The 17,363-nt window shown below is 38.2% G+C and overlaps 1 long non-coding RNA gene across 8 annotated transcripts in view; it reads right to left on the bottom strand.

Annotated features, from left to right (window-relative positions):
• The window catches only part of LOC101141243 (uncharacterized), a 263,129-nt gene that overhangs the window by 164,383 nt on the left and 81,383 nt on the right, over positions 1 to 17,363 (bottom strand). For 6 of the 8 annotated variants that reach the window (XR_010133013.1, XR_010133011.1, XR_010133008.1 and 3 more), the window contains exon 4: positions 2,428 to 2,522. The exons of the other annotated variants lie outside the window; for them this stretch is intronic. This is a non-coding gene — a long non-coding RNA (uncharacterized lncRNA). The remainder of the gene's footprint in view (positions 1 to 2,427; positions 2,523 to 17,363) is intronic. 8 annotated transcript variants of the gene reach the window in all.

Genomic DNA, 17,363 nt, shown 5'->3' with positions numbered 1-17,363 from the left:
CCATCTTAGTTTTAAAATTAAAAGAGTATCTATCATTTATAGCACTCACACTCCTGGGATACTAATTAGTGAACAATTCATCTGGAAAATTAAAGATGTTCTAGAAAGTGTTACTAAAATAGGTGTTTTTTTAAAAAAAAAAGTCTTTATATGAGGAAAACTAGACTCAACTAATGAGCAGCTGAAAGAATACATTCTTATTCTATGAGATTATATATTTATAACAGAAAATAAAAAGTATGCTACTATAGATGGCATTGCAATACGGCAATACAGTAGAACAAAATCCTATAGGGAATAGGTAGTTCCCAGTTGCCTGATGCCTTCCACTAGCACGATGAGGTGATCTGGTATTATATTGAACCACTGGAAAGGATTGAAACGACCTAGCCCTGAGGAAATCATCCACTGCCTTATATCCCCCAGAATCTCTGTTTTCTCTTATGGTAGATAAAGAATTTAGAGCAATATGATTCTTCCAATGCTGCAGGTTTATAGCTCTGGCAGGTCCTACCTCCATGTGGACATTCCATATTGCCCTGCTATTCCCACTACAAATCTTTCCTTTTCTTCTTTCACTTAATGGTTACCTACTACTTTTTTTTTCTTTTTTCTTTCTTTCTTTCTTTCTTTTCTTTTTTTTTTTTTTTTTTTTGAGACAGAGTTTCACTGTTGTTGCCCAGGCTGGAGTACAGTGGTGGGATCTCAACTCATTGCAGCCTCCGCCTTCCCAGTTCAAGCAATTCTCCTGCCTCTCAGCCTTCCAAGTAGCTGGGATTACAAGCATGCGCCACTATCCCCGACTAATTTTGTATTTTTAGTAGAGATGGGGTTTCACCATGTTGGTCAGGCTGGTCTCGAACTCCTGACCTCAAGTGATCCACCCGCCTGGGCCTCTCAAAGTGCTGAGATTACAAGTGTGAGCCACTGCGTCCAGCCTGCAAACTCTTTTTCTTATCCTCATTCCTAACACCTCATCTTGGCCTCTTACTTCAGACACTTGATGACCAGACCCTTTTAGACCAAAAATCATGCCTTATTATAATTAGTACCTCTAGCACTAGCACTTAGCCAAATGCCCAGTATATAGTATAAATTAGATAAGTGCTTGGTGAATGAACGATGTATAAATAAAGAAGTGGATGAATATTAAAGGGCTGAATGATAAATGTCTGGGATAAACAATTTTTCCTTCATATCACTGAAAAAGTAGAAGATAGGTTTTTGATGAAAATTCCATTTTTCAATGATAACATAGTACTATATAGAAAGCTACTATATTTTTAAAAATTAATGTATTACTCTACTTCACAAACAACATGGATAAAGTAAACTTTTGTGGGCCTGTTTATTCCTGTTGTGATACCTTGACACTTTGAAAATTCTGAGTGGTGCTCTCACCTTGAAAACCCTGACTAGTGCATGGCTTGTATATCTGCTTTTTGTGTTTATGAACTGGAGAATATCCGAAAGATAAAGTAGAAATTAACTTTCGGTACTGTAAGTCTAACATGACTTGTAATGTTTTATGGAGGTTTTAAATGCTGATAATCATGGGCTAACAAACAGAATGCAGATCTCCACCCTATCAAGGTATAGAACATGCTGTTTAGAGAAGTGTTGCTATATGTCAAAAGGAAGAAAAGTGTTCTGTGACTCCAAAGGTACAGTCACCAGGGTCAAGATTTCAGGACCCAAGGTAGCAGTTGCCAGGGTCAAGATTTCAGTTCAACTTAAAAGAAAGCCAAGCCTTCCAACAACGGAATGAGGCTCCTCCTGAAGTAGCCAGCTCAGCCACCATTGCCCATACTCAAGAAACAGATATATTTGGTATTTGTACAAAAGTTTAAAATAAAACTGACCAAAAGACTTACATGTTAAACCTGAAGAATTCTGGGCCACCCTGAGGCCTTCTCTGCCCATTGAACAGCCACCCTAAAGGAGATTTTGACTGATGGTTTTCTTTACAGGGTGGTTCAGGGGTTTACCTAGTCCTTTCATCCATCCTACCATTTAAGCAACCATCCATTTGTCCATCCAACATCTAACCATTCATTCATTCATTATCCTTATAAAAAAAATTCCCTCTGAACCCCTCTTTCCCAGAAGCACCATCCTCATGGTTCCCATGACATTCTCTTTCCCTGTGTCCTCCCTTCCTTGCTGCTGCTCAGACATTATTGTCCTCATTTAGCACCCTCCCCTGCACACACTGTAGGATGTGCATATTCTACAAAGTCTAACCACTCATTCTGACTTCTTTCCTCTCTATGAGACAAACTCCTCAGAAATCTCAGGAATATGTTTCTTCTGTTGTCACTCACATTTATTATTTTATTTTTATAACACCCTGAGAAGAAGGCAGCGTTAATATTAGTATCCCCATTTTGCAGATGTGGAAACTGAGACCCAGAGAAATTCTCTTACCTGCCCATGCTTACACGATGACAATGACCCGAACCTGGACCCTCTGGTTCCAAGCTTGGTGCTCTTTCCACCACCACAGGTGAGACAACTAGGTCCTGAGGGTTTAAATGGGGAATTTCTTTTTGAGCTAGAAGTCTCCTTCTACTTTACATATGATTCAAATTTTTAAATGTTATTTATCTATCAATAAAACTAATATGGGGCTCTGTAAATGTTCTTAACACCAATTTCTTTTTATGGAGTACACTGCAGCAGTCATAAACTCAGGGTACTATTATTTAAGTTAGTTAAGTTACTTTAAGATTATACAAAGAGGCCAATTTTATCACACCGTTATTGCTATTTTGTCACTTTAACATAGTCAGGTTAATTTAAGAAAAGAAAGTAATTTCAAAGGCAGTAAGCCACAATGGTATAGAAAAGGCTTTGCCAGCTGGCTGTAATGCTCTGAAAATTAAAGAAATCATCACGCCTTAAAATTTTCTCTAGAGCTGCACTGTTAGGAACATATTCTTTCTAAATTTAGCTATTGGCAAACAGTCACTCCTAAAAACTAATAAAATTTAGTAATACTTTCCATACATACCAGGGTGTGTCTTTTTACTCAGTAAAATTATAATTTGAATGTCTATTACTTTATGACATAAATGAATCAAGATGATTTGTACTAAGAAACTAGAGAAGAAACTACAAAAAATGATCCCCAGGTGCTTGTGGTAGGTAGTTCAGGCTTAGTTGAAGGAGAATCAGGGTCTTATTTCAGTCCTATATTCACATATTGCAAGTCTTTTGAGTATCCAAGTAGGATGATGATAAATGTCACAAAAATCCAGGCAGAAGGAGACTGCATAGATCATCAGTCCTCAGTAGAATCTTGCTGAAGGCCAACTTTTGGTGAATAAAGTAGTTATGATCGTCATAAGTTTGGGGGCATAAAATGTGTTCCATTTGCATAAAATTTACATAAAACTATCTAAATGATTTCAACTACCAGGGGAAAAATATATGGGTATCTTCTTCTATTATTTAAATCTCATATACCTTCGAGAGAAGTGCTTCAGAGAACTTGCTTGCAAGGTTCTCTGAAGAATGCTACCGCAAAGTTTGATAGTAAAAGCTTGATTAAATAGAGTAACTGTGGAAAGATAATCTGATTAAATTTAATTCAAGTGACTCTATTTTTAAAAATCTTTATTGTTAAAAATGTGTCTAAAATATGTCCTTTTTTCTCCTTTAATTAGTTCAGTATATGGTGTTGAACATTATTAATGGACACGGTCATTTCAGAAACATTATTAAGAGAGAAAGCTTAGGTAGGCTCTGATTCTAGGTCTGATATTTACTAGTTTTAGAATATGAGGCAAATAGTTTAAATTATTTCATCTTCTATTTTTTCAGCTATGGAACAAAAGATGGGGGGGTTCTTTCACCTAACTATAGAAAAATAACATGGGGGCTTTGATAAAAATTAAAATATTGAGAACTACCTTGAAAGATCTTGATTTGAGAGTGAGGAAAGAAACCAGAAATCCACATTTATGGTCAGCACTGTAGATGATTTCAATACAGTTGGTCAGGGCACTGAGTTAGGAATTGCCAAAACAATCTTGAGCAAAAATAACAGAGCTGGAAGTATCACATGCCTTGATTTCAAAACATATTATAAAGTGATTGTAATCAAAGCTGCATGGTACTTGCATAAAAACAGATACATTGATCAATGGAGCAAGATAGAAAACCCAGAAATAAACCTATGCATTTGACGGCTAACTGATTTTTGACAAAGTTGCCAAGAATACACAATGGGGAAAGGACAATCTCTTCAATAATTGTTGTTGGGAAAATTGGATATCCCCATGCAGAAGAATAAAATTAGACCCTTATCTTATACCACATACAAAAATCAACTCAAAATGAATTAAAGACTTACATAGAAGACACCTGAACCTGTAAAACTACTAAAAGAAAACAAAGAAGAAAATCTTCATGACATTGGTCTAGACAGTCATTTCTTGGATATCACCCCTGAAGCACAGGCAATGAAATAAAAATAGACAAATGGGGTGGCATCCAACTAAAATATTCTGCACAGCAAAAGAAATAATTAGCAAAGTGAAAAAACAACCCACGGAATAGGAGAAAATACTTGCAAATTATACATCTGATAAGGGGTTACTATGCAAAATACATAAGAAACTCAAACAACTTAAAACAAGAAAACAAATAACTTAAAAATGAGAAAACGGCCCAGATATTTTTCAAAAGAAGACACACAAATGGCTAATAGGTACATGGAAAAATGCTTAGCATCACTAATTAGAAAAATATAAATTAAAACCACAATGAAATATTACCTCACACCTGATATAATGGCTTTTATCAAAAAGATGAAAGATAACCATTAAGAGGATGCAGAAAAATTGAACTTTTATATGTTGTTGGTGAGAATAAAAATTAATACAGCTTTTATGAAAACAGGGTATGGAGCTTCCCAGAAAAACCAAAAATAGAATTACGATTCAACCCAGTAATCTCACTTCTGGGTATATATCCAAAGAAACTGAAATCAGTATGTCAAAGGGATATCTGCACTCCTATGCTAATTGCAGCATTGTTCACAATAGCCAAGATATGGAAACAACCCAAATGTCCATCAGCAGATGAACGGATAAAGAAAATGTGGGTACACATACATGACGGAATACTATTCGGTCCTACAAAGGAGGGAAATCCTGTCATTTGTGATGACACGGATGAATTTGGAGGACATGGAGCTAAGTGAAATAAGTCAAGCACAGAAAGACAAATACTGCATGGTCTCACCCGTATGTGAAATCTAATAAAGTTGAACACTCCCAGAAGTTAAAATTAAATTTAATTTAATTTAAAAAAGTAAATTGAACTCATAGAAGTAGAGTAGAGCAATGGTTAGCAGAGGCTAGGGTGGCAGGTAGGGAGGGTTAGGAAGAAAGGGAATGATGACAGGTAATCAAAGGGTATGAAGTTTCAGATAAACAAGAGTAATACGTTTTGAGAGTTGTTTCTCAGCAGGGTGACTATAGTCAATAATAATATATATTTTTAAATAACAGAAAATTTTAAATGTCTTATAAAGATAATAGGTAAGCAAGGTGATAAGCACGTTAACTAGCTTGACTTAATTATGCCACATTGTATATATACATATATCAAAACATCATGCTGTACCTCATAAATGTAGACAATTATGGTTTATCAATAAAACATTAATAATAAGTTTCAATAAATAAATATGGAGCCAAAACAAAAGCACAGAAAGTTTGTTTAAATGTTTTAGTTCAAAAAGCTAATTTACTATGTAACACTACTATTCAAATACATAGCCCAATGTTGTGCAAAATGTTTGCAACAAAGAGCAAATTTGGACTAATTTTCTCTGCTTTGGGGCTTTGAAAGAACTGTCCACAGTATATATGAAACCTTTAAAAATCTGTTTGCAATGGTCAGTATTCTAGAGGCAGTAGAAAAATAGGTTTTCTGATAAGGCATCAGTTTTTCAATGAACACAATGAAATATGTTACTTTCAAGTTGAGACCATTTTTGAAATTCCAGGCAAAGCCATCACAGCCTCTGTCATGGATGCTGGATAATTGGGATTCGTTGCACAACCTACATTCTCTGAAAGATGATTGACATCCCTGCAGTTTGTACTGTGTGAAAGTGGCCACGTTGTCAAAACCTGGGCAAACACAATCTTCTCAAAAGGTTAATTGGAATTCAGTTGAATACAAAGAATGAAGAGTTTTTCTCACATACTTTTAATACACAGTTTTAAAGTTATGACTGGAATAAAGTATTTTATCTAGATTAGCACTGACCACTATGGTAGCCACCAGCTATGTGTGGCTATAGAGCGCTTGGAATGTGGCTAATCCAAAATAAGGTATGCTGTAAGTATAAAATATGCACCAGACATTTTAAAATTGTTTTATTAAGAAAATGAATGAAAAATAACTCATTAATTTTTAACTGATTACCTATTGAAGCAATAATATTTTGGACATATCGGATTAACTAAAATATGATAGTAAAACTAATTTTACTTTTTTTACTTTTTAATGTGACTACTAGAAAATATAAATTACATGTATGGCTCACATATTTCTACTGGGCAGCTTTGTTTTCAAAAAAGATTAGAGGGTGTGTCTTCTCAAACAGTTTAATTAATGCGATTTGAAGCTCATTAGAGTATGTATTTATATCTACAGCATGTGAAATAAAGATAATAATGTCATTTCATACCAGTTCATTTTATAATAAGCCCTACTGATGCCTCTAAAATATGAAATAATAATTTCAGAATAATTTTGATTTATGTCTAAAAGGACCTTGTCATAACACAGTGCCTTACAGAGTCTTAGAATTTCTAGATATCCTAAAAAATCATCTAATTTAATCCCATCTTTTTAGAGAAAGAAACTAAGAGGAGTTTACCTGATCACCTAAATATTACTTACGAGCAAAGCGAAAACTGGAACTCAGATCTCTGAATCCCAAGCCACAAGATTTCTATTGTACCAGTACTATTTAAATCTGACAGTGTTTCAAAAGTAGAACACAACTATTCCTTGTTTTTTTACCCCTAATAAGTAGTCTTATTTTTTCAAAAGAACTTCAATTCAAAAGCTACATTTCTAAAAATTGCCATAACTGAGGCCACACTCATTAACCCAAACAGATTTGATTAAGGTAATTGAATAATATATTTTTGTTGGTCTCCTTCCCCAACACACATAGTTTTATCTAAAAAGGTTTTATGACACAAAGCAATCAAAGCACAAAACTGACAAAATCACCAACAAGGAATAAGGTTTCTAAACAGAAGAAGATATGCAAGGAAGAAACCAGCTTGATTCAACAGAGTCTTAAGGCCGTGGAGCAAAGTTGGATTACCTGGAAAACTAGCCCATCAGGCTGGTTGCCTGCATAACAAAAGGGAACAATACTCATGAAGGGATAAAATCAGAAAAACAAAAAATAAAAGGACACTGATCAACTTGCAGGAGATATTTTTAAAACCACATTTATTTCCTGTATTTGACACAAAAGAAGGTTAACAGAGAACTGTTAGTCCTTTTTAGATAGGAAAAGAAAACTGCCCCATAGCTGAGCTTTCCTTGGACCCCTTCAGTTTTGCATCCAGATGCTTCACCAGTCACTCTGTCACTCCCCCTGTAGAATGAGAAATCCAGTCAAGCTTTTTACGGGTTTTGCATTGCTAATAAAATAATAACAATTGATATTCCATTTTGTGGAGGTTGGGAGGGAAGGGGACCTAAATTAGTCTTTCTGAGGTCATTTAAAAGCAGTCTCAAGATAACAGGAAAATAGTCATTCTAAATACTTATTGATGAATTGATCAATTAGTTTTGGCAAAATAATTCCATGATATATAGTGTATAAAATGACTACCACATTACCTGCAAACACTGTATGCTCAGTAAATGTTAATTATATCTGAATCACTCAGAGATACCAGTGTAAATATAAGGTTAGAGATAATTAAGGACTGGGGAGAAAAAAAAATCTGCATTTTATTTCTTCTTAACATACACTATTTTATTTTAACACTCTAATTGCAATGAATTTTCATTGTATATTACCTGAAAAATATAAATATGTAATATTAAAATATAAGGAATACTGCAGGGTGCAGTAACTCATGGCTGTAATCCCAACACTTTGAAAGGTCGAGGCAGGTGGATCATCTGAGGTCAGGAATTCAAGACCAGCCTGGCCAACATGGTGAAACCTGTCTCTACCAAAAATACAAAAATTAGCTGGGTGTGGTGGGGCATACCTGTAATCCCAGCTACTCAGGAGGCTGAAGCAGGTGAATCACTTGAACCTGGGAGGTGGAGGTTGCAGTGAGCCAAGATCGCACCACTGCACTCCAGCCTGGGCAACAGAGCAAGACTACGTCTCAAATAGATAAATAAAAATAAAATAAAATACAATAAACTATAAAGTATAATAAAATCCTTTTTCTGTTTCATTTCACCCAATATTTTTTATCCCAGTTTCTATTCCCTTAGCATCTGATTTTATTAAACACTATTTTTTGCCACCCTAGTCTTTCTCAAACCCCATTCTCTTCGCTTAGAAACCACTTTACTGAATTTGAGAATACTTGATGCTCAGTTAGGACAAAATGAAACAGCATTAACATCAGTCTCCTTGGCTACCAAGGGAAGGCCAAAGTGTGTCACCATGGGGTCACCAGCACTTTAACTTTAGAACTCAGTGTGTCATTGCATCTAGAAGGGATCAAGCTCTGGGGATCTGGCTCCTATTAATCAAATCATTAAGAACTTGATATAGAAACCAGCAAGTCAATTATCAACATACTAAGAGGAAAAGATCTACTAATGTTATGGGATCTTTGGGATGTTGCTTTCCTGGCCAGAAATATCTGCGGACAATGGCACCTTGGCCCAAGTTCTTGTCCTGTGTCCAGGAAGAATGAGGCAGACAAGTGGTGGGTGAGCAAGATGAAGAGGAGCTTTATTGAGTGTTAGAAAAGCTCAGAGGAGACCCATAGTGGATAGCTCCTCTCTATAGGCAGGTCATCCTGTCAGTGTTCAGCTCTCAGCAGAGAGGAGGCCTGGAGTGGGTGGCTCCTCTCTGTAGGCAGGTAATCCCATCATCTCTGCAGCTCTCAGCAGAGAGGAAGCCCTGGAGTGAGTGGCCCCTCTCTGCAGCTGGTCATCCTGTTGAGTGTTCAGCTCTCAGCAAAGAGGAGGCCTGGAGTGGGTGGTTCCTCTCTGCAGATAGCTTGTCCTGACAAATGTTCAGCTCTCAGCAGGGAAGGTAGCTCCTTTGTGCTGCTGGTTGTCAAATTGTTCACATCTCTCAGTAGAGAGGGGGCCCTGGAGCAGGGAGCTCCTCTCTGTAGCTGCTGGTCCAGATATCTGCTCTGCCCTGGCTGAGTCCGGTGTTTTTACAGTCTTGTGGGGAAGTGGGAAAGTGTGCGCTGACTGGTCCATCAGCAGCCATGGATGGGCCCAGGAAAAAGCACCACCAGTTCCCCCTTCAGTCCACAGGACTGGCAGCCAGGCCCCCAGGCCTCAAGGCTTCCCCAGCTTGAGGCTGGGGCTTCACTGGGGACCCACCCCCTTCGGCCCAGGAGCCTGTTTGCCTTTCCTGCTGTTCATGGCACCCAGGCTATTCATACCAAGTAGCACCTGCAGGCCAGCACTGAGCTGCCTTCAGCCCTGCTTTGAGTCCCCCCCATGCTCATCAACACCCAATGTCTGGAGGGGGCCAAGGTGGCAGTGGGGCTGACATGTCAGTGCTGACCCAAGCATGCCCCACTCAGCAGGCTCCCACCTTACTCCATGATCTGAGTGGGTGCCAGGAGTGGGGAGAGGCCAGACAGTGGGACGAGGCAATTCAGAGTCTGTGGGGAGTCGGGGGTAGGGAGGCCTTCCCAGCCCCACAAGAGCACAGAGATGCCCAGGTCCACAGCCGGGCTTGGGTGGCTGCAGCCGCCCATGAGGAGCTCCTGCCCTGCCAATTCGGAAGGGGCAGGGCTCGCACTTGTCCCTTGGAGCAGGAGGCCTGGGGCCCAGGGGCGGGACTCCTGCCTGCTCTGTGGAGTGGGAGGACTGGCTGTGCCTCCCCGCTGCAGCCGGCATGTTGGCAGCAGCCATTCTGGATGGGCTGCTGCTGCCATCACTAAGAAGATAAGAAAGTTCGCATCAGTTAGTCAGACATTACTTTCCTGTAAGATAATATTCATGGGAAACTAAATTATAATCAGTAACTTTCTTGAGGTAGGCAGCCTTAATGATGTGTGTCTTGGAGCTATAAAAGCCGAATGCATTTATCCACTTCGTAGAATTTGCCTGCCATAAGGTCTGGGGAATTTGAAGAACTAACAAGAACCCTGGGACTGCTGAAGATATTCTGACAAATATTAGTTCTTGATCCTTCTTTTTAATTATTCCAGTCTAACCATCTCTCTTCTTTTAACACGGCCTTTCTACAAAAGTGTATCATAAGATTGATCAAATTTAGCTTACTATACCACAAGCATCTTCCCATTCTACTTTTCTAAGACATTCCCTTGTTGGAGTTTTAGGTGTTAAAAAGATGTTCCAGTCTTACATTTACAAATATCTACTGGTTTACCCATAGTGAATGGTAATCAAATCTGTCATGTGTAGATTTTATTAGATGAACTCCCTAAGGGTGATGCCATTTCCAAGTTCTTGGTGAATACCTCACTCATGCACTATGTATTGACTGTATAAGGCCCCTTATACACTTTCCTTAGTAATGGAAGTATTGAGCCTTATTCTAAATAATTTAGGACATGTCTAAACACATTTTTCATGTGGAATTTTGACCCACGTGACTCAGTCACTTCAAAGAAAGCAATATCGTCATCTAACATTTCCAGATCTAGACAACTGGATACGTTCCTTTGAAGGGCAAATGGTTTTCTATTTCAATTCCTTCCCAGCCTTCTAAGGAAAATGGGTTTCTTATATTATCTTCCAAAGCCAAGTAAAAATCAAATGGCCCTTTGGCAAAGCTTGGGTTTATTAAGTAATGTTTCCATTTGAACTTTAAATATAAAAACCATCTTTGTGTTACATTTGCCCCTACCCTAACGATGGATCTAGACATTCACTTCAAATTTTAGTGTAGACTTAGGATTCGGTATACTGCTTTATGCTGCAGGAACATACTGAGTTAGATACCCATATAATTTCTGTGAAGAACTCACAGCAAACTTTTTCAAAAATGAATTCACTATGCAATATTTACAAATGTTTAATTCTTGCATTAACTACAGCTTCTAGGAAAAGTACAGATTATAATTTTAATAAACATACCATTGGTTAGATTCCCTGAGATTTACAGTACATCAAACCAGATGCTGTCTTTTTCCCCTCTGCAGTCCCTAAATTCCAATCACCCTTAATGCAGTTGTATTACAATTTTAATGTTAAGAAGTGTACAAAATATACAAGGAAAGGCAAATGAAGATGAAACCACCCATTCCTCACTACTAAACCCCTAATTTTTGGAATATATGTTCATTTCTCTCATTAAGGCTACATTTTTCAGGAATCTCCCAGAACTTGACCCACCACCTACCATCTTACATCAAGTTATAAACCAAAAACATAGAGATGTGTAAGAGGCACATGTGGTGGCAGAGGTGAGGCTGTAGAAATCAGGAACAGGTCAGTACATGGACTGTTCATCTCTTTGAGCTGAAGTCCGAAAGTTGCAGTTGTTGAAAATATGAGAGAAATTTTTAAAGTACATGAAGTCAGCTCAATAAATTGTGAAATATGTTATTACTATTAATCTTGAGAAATTATATAAAACTTCATAATTTTTTGTTGACATAGAAAAAGAAACAAGAAAAACTATTGGCTCAGAGCATCTGGAGATGACATAGTGATTGTGTTCCCTTGCCACCGTCACATATATGATTATAGTCATACATTACTTCATGATGTGATACAATCTGAGAAATACATTATTAGGTGATTTTGCGGTTGTGCAAACATCATAGAGTGATTGTAATTACACACACCTAGATGGTATAGTCTACTACACACTACAAATTGGTACAACATGTTACTGTGCTGAATACTGTAGGCAATTGCAACACAGTGGCAACTATTTGTGTGTACAAATATATCTAACCATAGAAATGTTACAGTAAAAATATTTTATTAGGTTCATGTGAATGTAATTGTGGTTTTTGCTATTAAAAGTAATTGCAAAAACTACAATTATGTTTGCACCAACTTGATATTGTAATCTTATGGGACCACCATTGTATATGTGCTCCATTGTTGAATGAAACCTCATTATGCAGAGCATGACTGTATTTGTCTTCTTATTTTCCCATCTTTACCCCTCTTGGATTAAAAATCTCAGAATTTGTATTTATTTAGTTTATTATAATTTAAGTTCTGGGATACATGTGCAGAACGTGCAGGTTTGTTACATAGGTATACACACGTCATCTTGGTTTGCTGTACCCATCAACCCATCATCTACATTAGGTATTTCTCCTAATGCTATCCCTCCTCTCGCCCCCTACCCACCAACAGGCCCCAGTGTGTGATGGCCCCCTCCCTGTATCCATGTGTTCTCATTGTTCAGCTCTCACTTATGAGTGAGAACATGTGGTGTTTGGTTTTCTGTTCCTGTGTTAGTTTGCTGAGAATGATGGTTTCCGGCTTCATCCATGTCCCTGCAAAGGACATGAAGTCATGCTTTTTTATGGCTGCATAGTATTCCATGGGGTATATGTGCCACATTTTCTTTATCCAGTCTATCATTGATTGGCATTTGGGTTGGCTCCAAGTCTTTGCTATTGTGAACAGTGCTGCAATAAAAATATGTGTGCCTCCTCTACCTGGCTGCTGCCCTGTCTGGGAAGTGAAGTGCCCCTCTGCCCGGCGGCCCCACCATCTAGCAAATGAGGAGTGCCTCTGCCTGGCTGCTGCCCCATCTGGCAAGTGAGGAGCACCTCTCTCTGGCTGCCGCCCTGTCTGGGAAGTGAGGAGCGCCTCTGTCTGGCCACCCAACTGACTGGGAAGTGAGGAGCCCCTCTGCCTGGCCACTGCCCTGTCTAGGAAGTGAGGAGTGCTTCTGCCCAGCTGCCCACCATCTGGGAAGTGAGGAGCACCTCTGCCCATCGCCCACCCTCTGGGAAGTGAGGAGCGCCTCTGCCCGGTCCCCGCATCGTCTGGGATGTGAGGAGCACCTCTGCCTGGGCGCTGTGCAACTCTCCAAGTGTGAAGTGATAGCCTTGCGTGTGATACTTCTGCACTCCCCAAGTTTGCATTTTCGACATTAAAGTTTACTTTTTATCAAAACATATATATATGTGTGTGTGTGTGTGTGTGTGTGTGTGTGTGTGTGTGCATGGGTCTTTATAGTAGAATGACTATAATCCTTTAGGTATATACCCAGTAATGAAATTGCTGGGTCAAATGGTATTTCTGGTTCTAGATCCTTGAGGAATTGCCACACTGTCTGCCACAATGGTTGAACTAATTTCCACTCCCACCAACAGTGTAAAAGTGTTTCTATTTCTCCACATCCTCTGCAACATCTGTTGTTTCCTGACTTTTTAATGATCGCCATTCTAAGTGGAGTGCGATGGTATCTCATTGTGGTTTTGATTTGCATTTCTCTAATGACCAGTGATGATGAGCTTTTTTTCAAATGTTTGTTGGCCACATAAATGTCTTCTTTTGAGAAGTGTCTGTAAATATCCTTCACCCACTTTTTGATAGGGTTGTTTCTTTCTTGTAAATCTGTTTAAATTCTTTGTAGATTCTGGATATTAGCCCTTTGTCAGATGAATAGATTGCAAAAATTTTCTCCCATTCTGTAGGTTGCCTGCTCACCCTGATGATAGTTTATTTTGCTGTGCAGGAGCTCTTTAGTTTAATTAGACCCCATTTGTCAAATTTGGCTTTTGTTGCCATTGATTTTGGTGTTTTAGTCATGAAGTCTTTGCCCGTGCCTATGTCCTGAATGGTATTGCCTAGGTTTTCTTCTAGGGTTTTTATGGTTTTAGGTCTTACATTTAAGTCTTTAATCTATCTTGAGTTAATTTTTGTATAAAGTGTAAGGAAGGGGTCCACTTTCAGTTTTCTGCATATGGCTAGCCAGTTTTCCCAACACCAATTATTAAATAGGAAATCCTTTCCCCATAGTTTGTTTTTGTCAGGTTTGTCAAAGATCGTATGATTGTAGATGTGTGGTGTTATTTCTGAGACCTCTGCTCTGTTCCCTTGGTCCATATATCTGTTTTAGTACCAGTACCATGCTGTTTTGGTTACTGTAGCCTTGTAGTATAGTTTGAGGTCAGGTAGTGTGATGCCTCCAGCTTTGTTCTTTTTGCTTAGGACTGTCATGGCTATGCAGGCTCTTTTTTGATTCCATATGAAATTTGAAGTCGTTTTTTCAATTTCTGTGAAGAAAGTCAATGGTAGCTTGATGGGGATAACATTCCATTTGTTTGTGTCCTCTCTTATTTCCTTGAGCAGTGGTTTGTAGTTCTCCTTGAAGAGGTCCTTCACATCCCTGGTAAGTTGTATTCCTAGATATTTTATTCTCTTTGTAGCAATAGTGAATGGGAGTTCACTCATGATTTGGCTCTGTGTTTGTCTATTATTGGTGTATAGGAATGCTTGTGATTTTTCACATTGATTTTGTATCCTTAGATTTTGCTGAAGTTGCTTATCAGCTTAAGGAGATTTTGGGCTGAGACAATGGGGTTTTCTAAATGAACAGTCATGGCATCTGCAAAGAGAGACAATTTTACTTCCTCTCTTCCTATTTGAATACCCTTTATTTCTCTCTCTTGCCTGATTGCCCTGGCCAGAACTTTCAATACTATGTTGAATAGGAGTAGTGAGAGAGGGCATACTTGTCTTCTGCTGGTTTTCAAAGGGAATGCTTCCAGCTTTTGCCCATTCAGTATGATATTGGCTGCGGGTTTGTCATAAATAGCTCTTATTATTTTGAGATACATTCCATCAAAACCTAGTTTATTCAGAGTTTTTAGCATGAAGGGGTGTTTAATTTTATCGAAGGGTTTTTCTCCATTTATTGAGATAATCATGTGGTTTTTGTCATTGGTTCTGTTTATGTGATGGATTACATTTATTAATTTGAGTATGTTGAAACACTCTCACATCTCAGGGATGAAGCCGACTTGATCATGGTGGATAAGCTTTTTGATATGCTGCTGGATTCGGTTTGCCAGTATTTTATTGAGGATTTTCTCATTGATGTTCATCAGGGATATTGGCTTGAAATTTTCTTGTTTTGTTGTGTCTCTGCCAGGTTTTGGTATCAGGATGATGATGGCCTCATAAAATGAGTTAGGGATGAGTCGTCTTTTTCTGTTGTTTGGAATAGTTTCAGAAGGAATGGTACCAGCTCCTCTTTGTACCTCTGGTAGAACTCGGCTCTGAATCCTTCTGGTCCTGGGATTTATTTTGGTTGGAAGGCTATTAATTACTACCTCTATCTCAGAACTTCTTATTGGTCTATTCAGGGATTTGACTTCTTCCTGGTTTAGTCTTGGGAGGGTGTATGTGTCCAGGAATTTATCCATCTCTTCTAGATTTTCTAGTTTATTTGTGTAGAGGTGTTTATAGTATTCTCTGATAGTAGTTTGTATTTCTGTGGGATCAGTGGTGATATCCCCTTTATCATTTTTTATTGCATCTATTTGATTCTTCTCTCTTTTCTTCTTTATTAGTCTGGCTAGCAGTCTATCTATTTTGTTAATCTTTAAAAAAAAAACACCTCTTGGATTCATTGATTTTTGAAGAGTTTTTCTTGTCTCTATCTCCTTCAGTTCTGCTCTCATCTTAGTTATTTCTTGTCTTCTGCTAGCTTTTGAATTTGTTTGCTCTTGTTTCTCTAGTTCTTGTAATTGTGATGTTAGGGTGTCGATTTTAGATCTTTCCCATTTAGTGCTATAAATTTCTCTCTAAACACTGCTTTAGCTGTGTCGCAAACATTCTGCTACATTGTGTCTTTGTTCTTACTGGTTTCGAAGAACTTTTATTTATTTCTGCCTTAATTTCATTATTTACCCAGTAGTCATTCAGGAGCAGTTGTTCAGTTTCCATGTAGTTGTGCAGTTTTGAGCGAGTTTCTTAATCCTGAGTTCTAATTAGATTGCACTGTGGTCTGAGAGACTGTGTTATCATTTAGTTCTTTTGCATTTGCTGAGGAATATTTTACTTCCAAATATATGGTCAATTTTAGAATAAGTGCTATGTGGTGCAGAGAAGAATGTATATTCTGTTGATTTGGGGTGGAGAGTTCTGTAGATATCTATTACTTCTGCTTGATCCAGAGTTGAGTTCAAGTCCTGAATATCCTTATTAATTTTCTGTCTTGCTGATCTGTCTAACATTGACAGTGGGGTGTTAGGTCTCCCACTATTCTTGTGTGGGAGTCTAAGTCTCTTTGTAGGTCTCTAAGAACTTGCTTTATAAATCTGGGTTCTTCTGTATTGGGTGCATATATATTTAGGATAGTTAGCTCTTCTTGTTGCATTGATCCCTTTACTATTACATAATGCCCTTCTTTTTCTTTTTTGATCTTTGTTGGTTTAAAATCTGTTTTACCAGAGACTAGAATTGCAACCCCTGCTTTTTTGTTTTCTTTTTGTTTTTTGCTTTCCATTTGTTTTGTTTAAATATTCCTCCATCCCTTTATTTTGGGCCTATTTGTGTCTTTGCACATGAGATGGGTCTTCTGAATACAGCATACTGATGGCTCTTGGTTCCATCCAATTTGCCATCTGTGTCTTTTAACTGGGGCATTTAGCCCATTTACATTTAAGGTTAATATGATTATGTGTGAATCTGATGCTGTCATTATGATGCTAGCTGGTTATTTTACCCGTTAGTTGATGCAGTTTCTTCAGTGTCGATTGTCTTTACAATTTGGTATGTTTGTGCAGTGGCTAGTACTGGTTTTTCCTTTCCATATTTAGTGCTTCCTTCAAGAGCTCTTGTAAGGCACATCTGGTGACAAAATCTCTCAGCATTTGCTTGTCTGTAAAGGGTTTTATTTCTCCTTCATTTATGAAGCTTAGTTTGACTGGATAAAAAATTCTGGGTTGAACATCCTTTTCTTTGAGAATGTTGAATATTGGCCCCCACTCTCTTCTGCCTTGTAGGGTTTCTGCCAAGAGATCCACTGTTAGTTTGATGGGCTTCCCTTTGTGGGTAACCAGACCTTTATTTTGGCTGCCTTTAACATGTTTTCCTTCATTTTAACCTTGGTGAATCTGACGATTATGTGTCTTGGGGTTGCTCTTCTCAAGGAGTATCTTTGTGGTGTTCTCTGTATTTCCTGAATTTGAATGTTGGCCTGTCTT

This window comes from Gorilla gorilla, chromosome 2 (assembly GCF_029281585.2).
Source record: "Gorilla gorilla gorilla isolate KB3781 chromosome 2, NHGRI_mGorGor1-v2.1_pri, whole genome shotgun sequence".
In the NCBI taxonomy this organism is placed as follows: Eukaryota; Metazoa; Chordata; class Mammalia; order Primates; family Hominidae; genus Gorilla; species Gorilla gorilla.
Note: the sequence above shows the minus strand (reverse complement) of the source record. Positions and strands in the feature narration are given on the sequence as shown.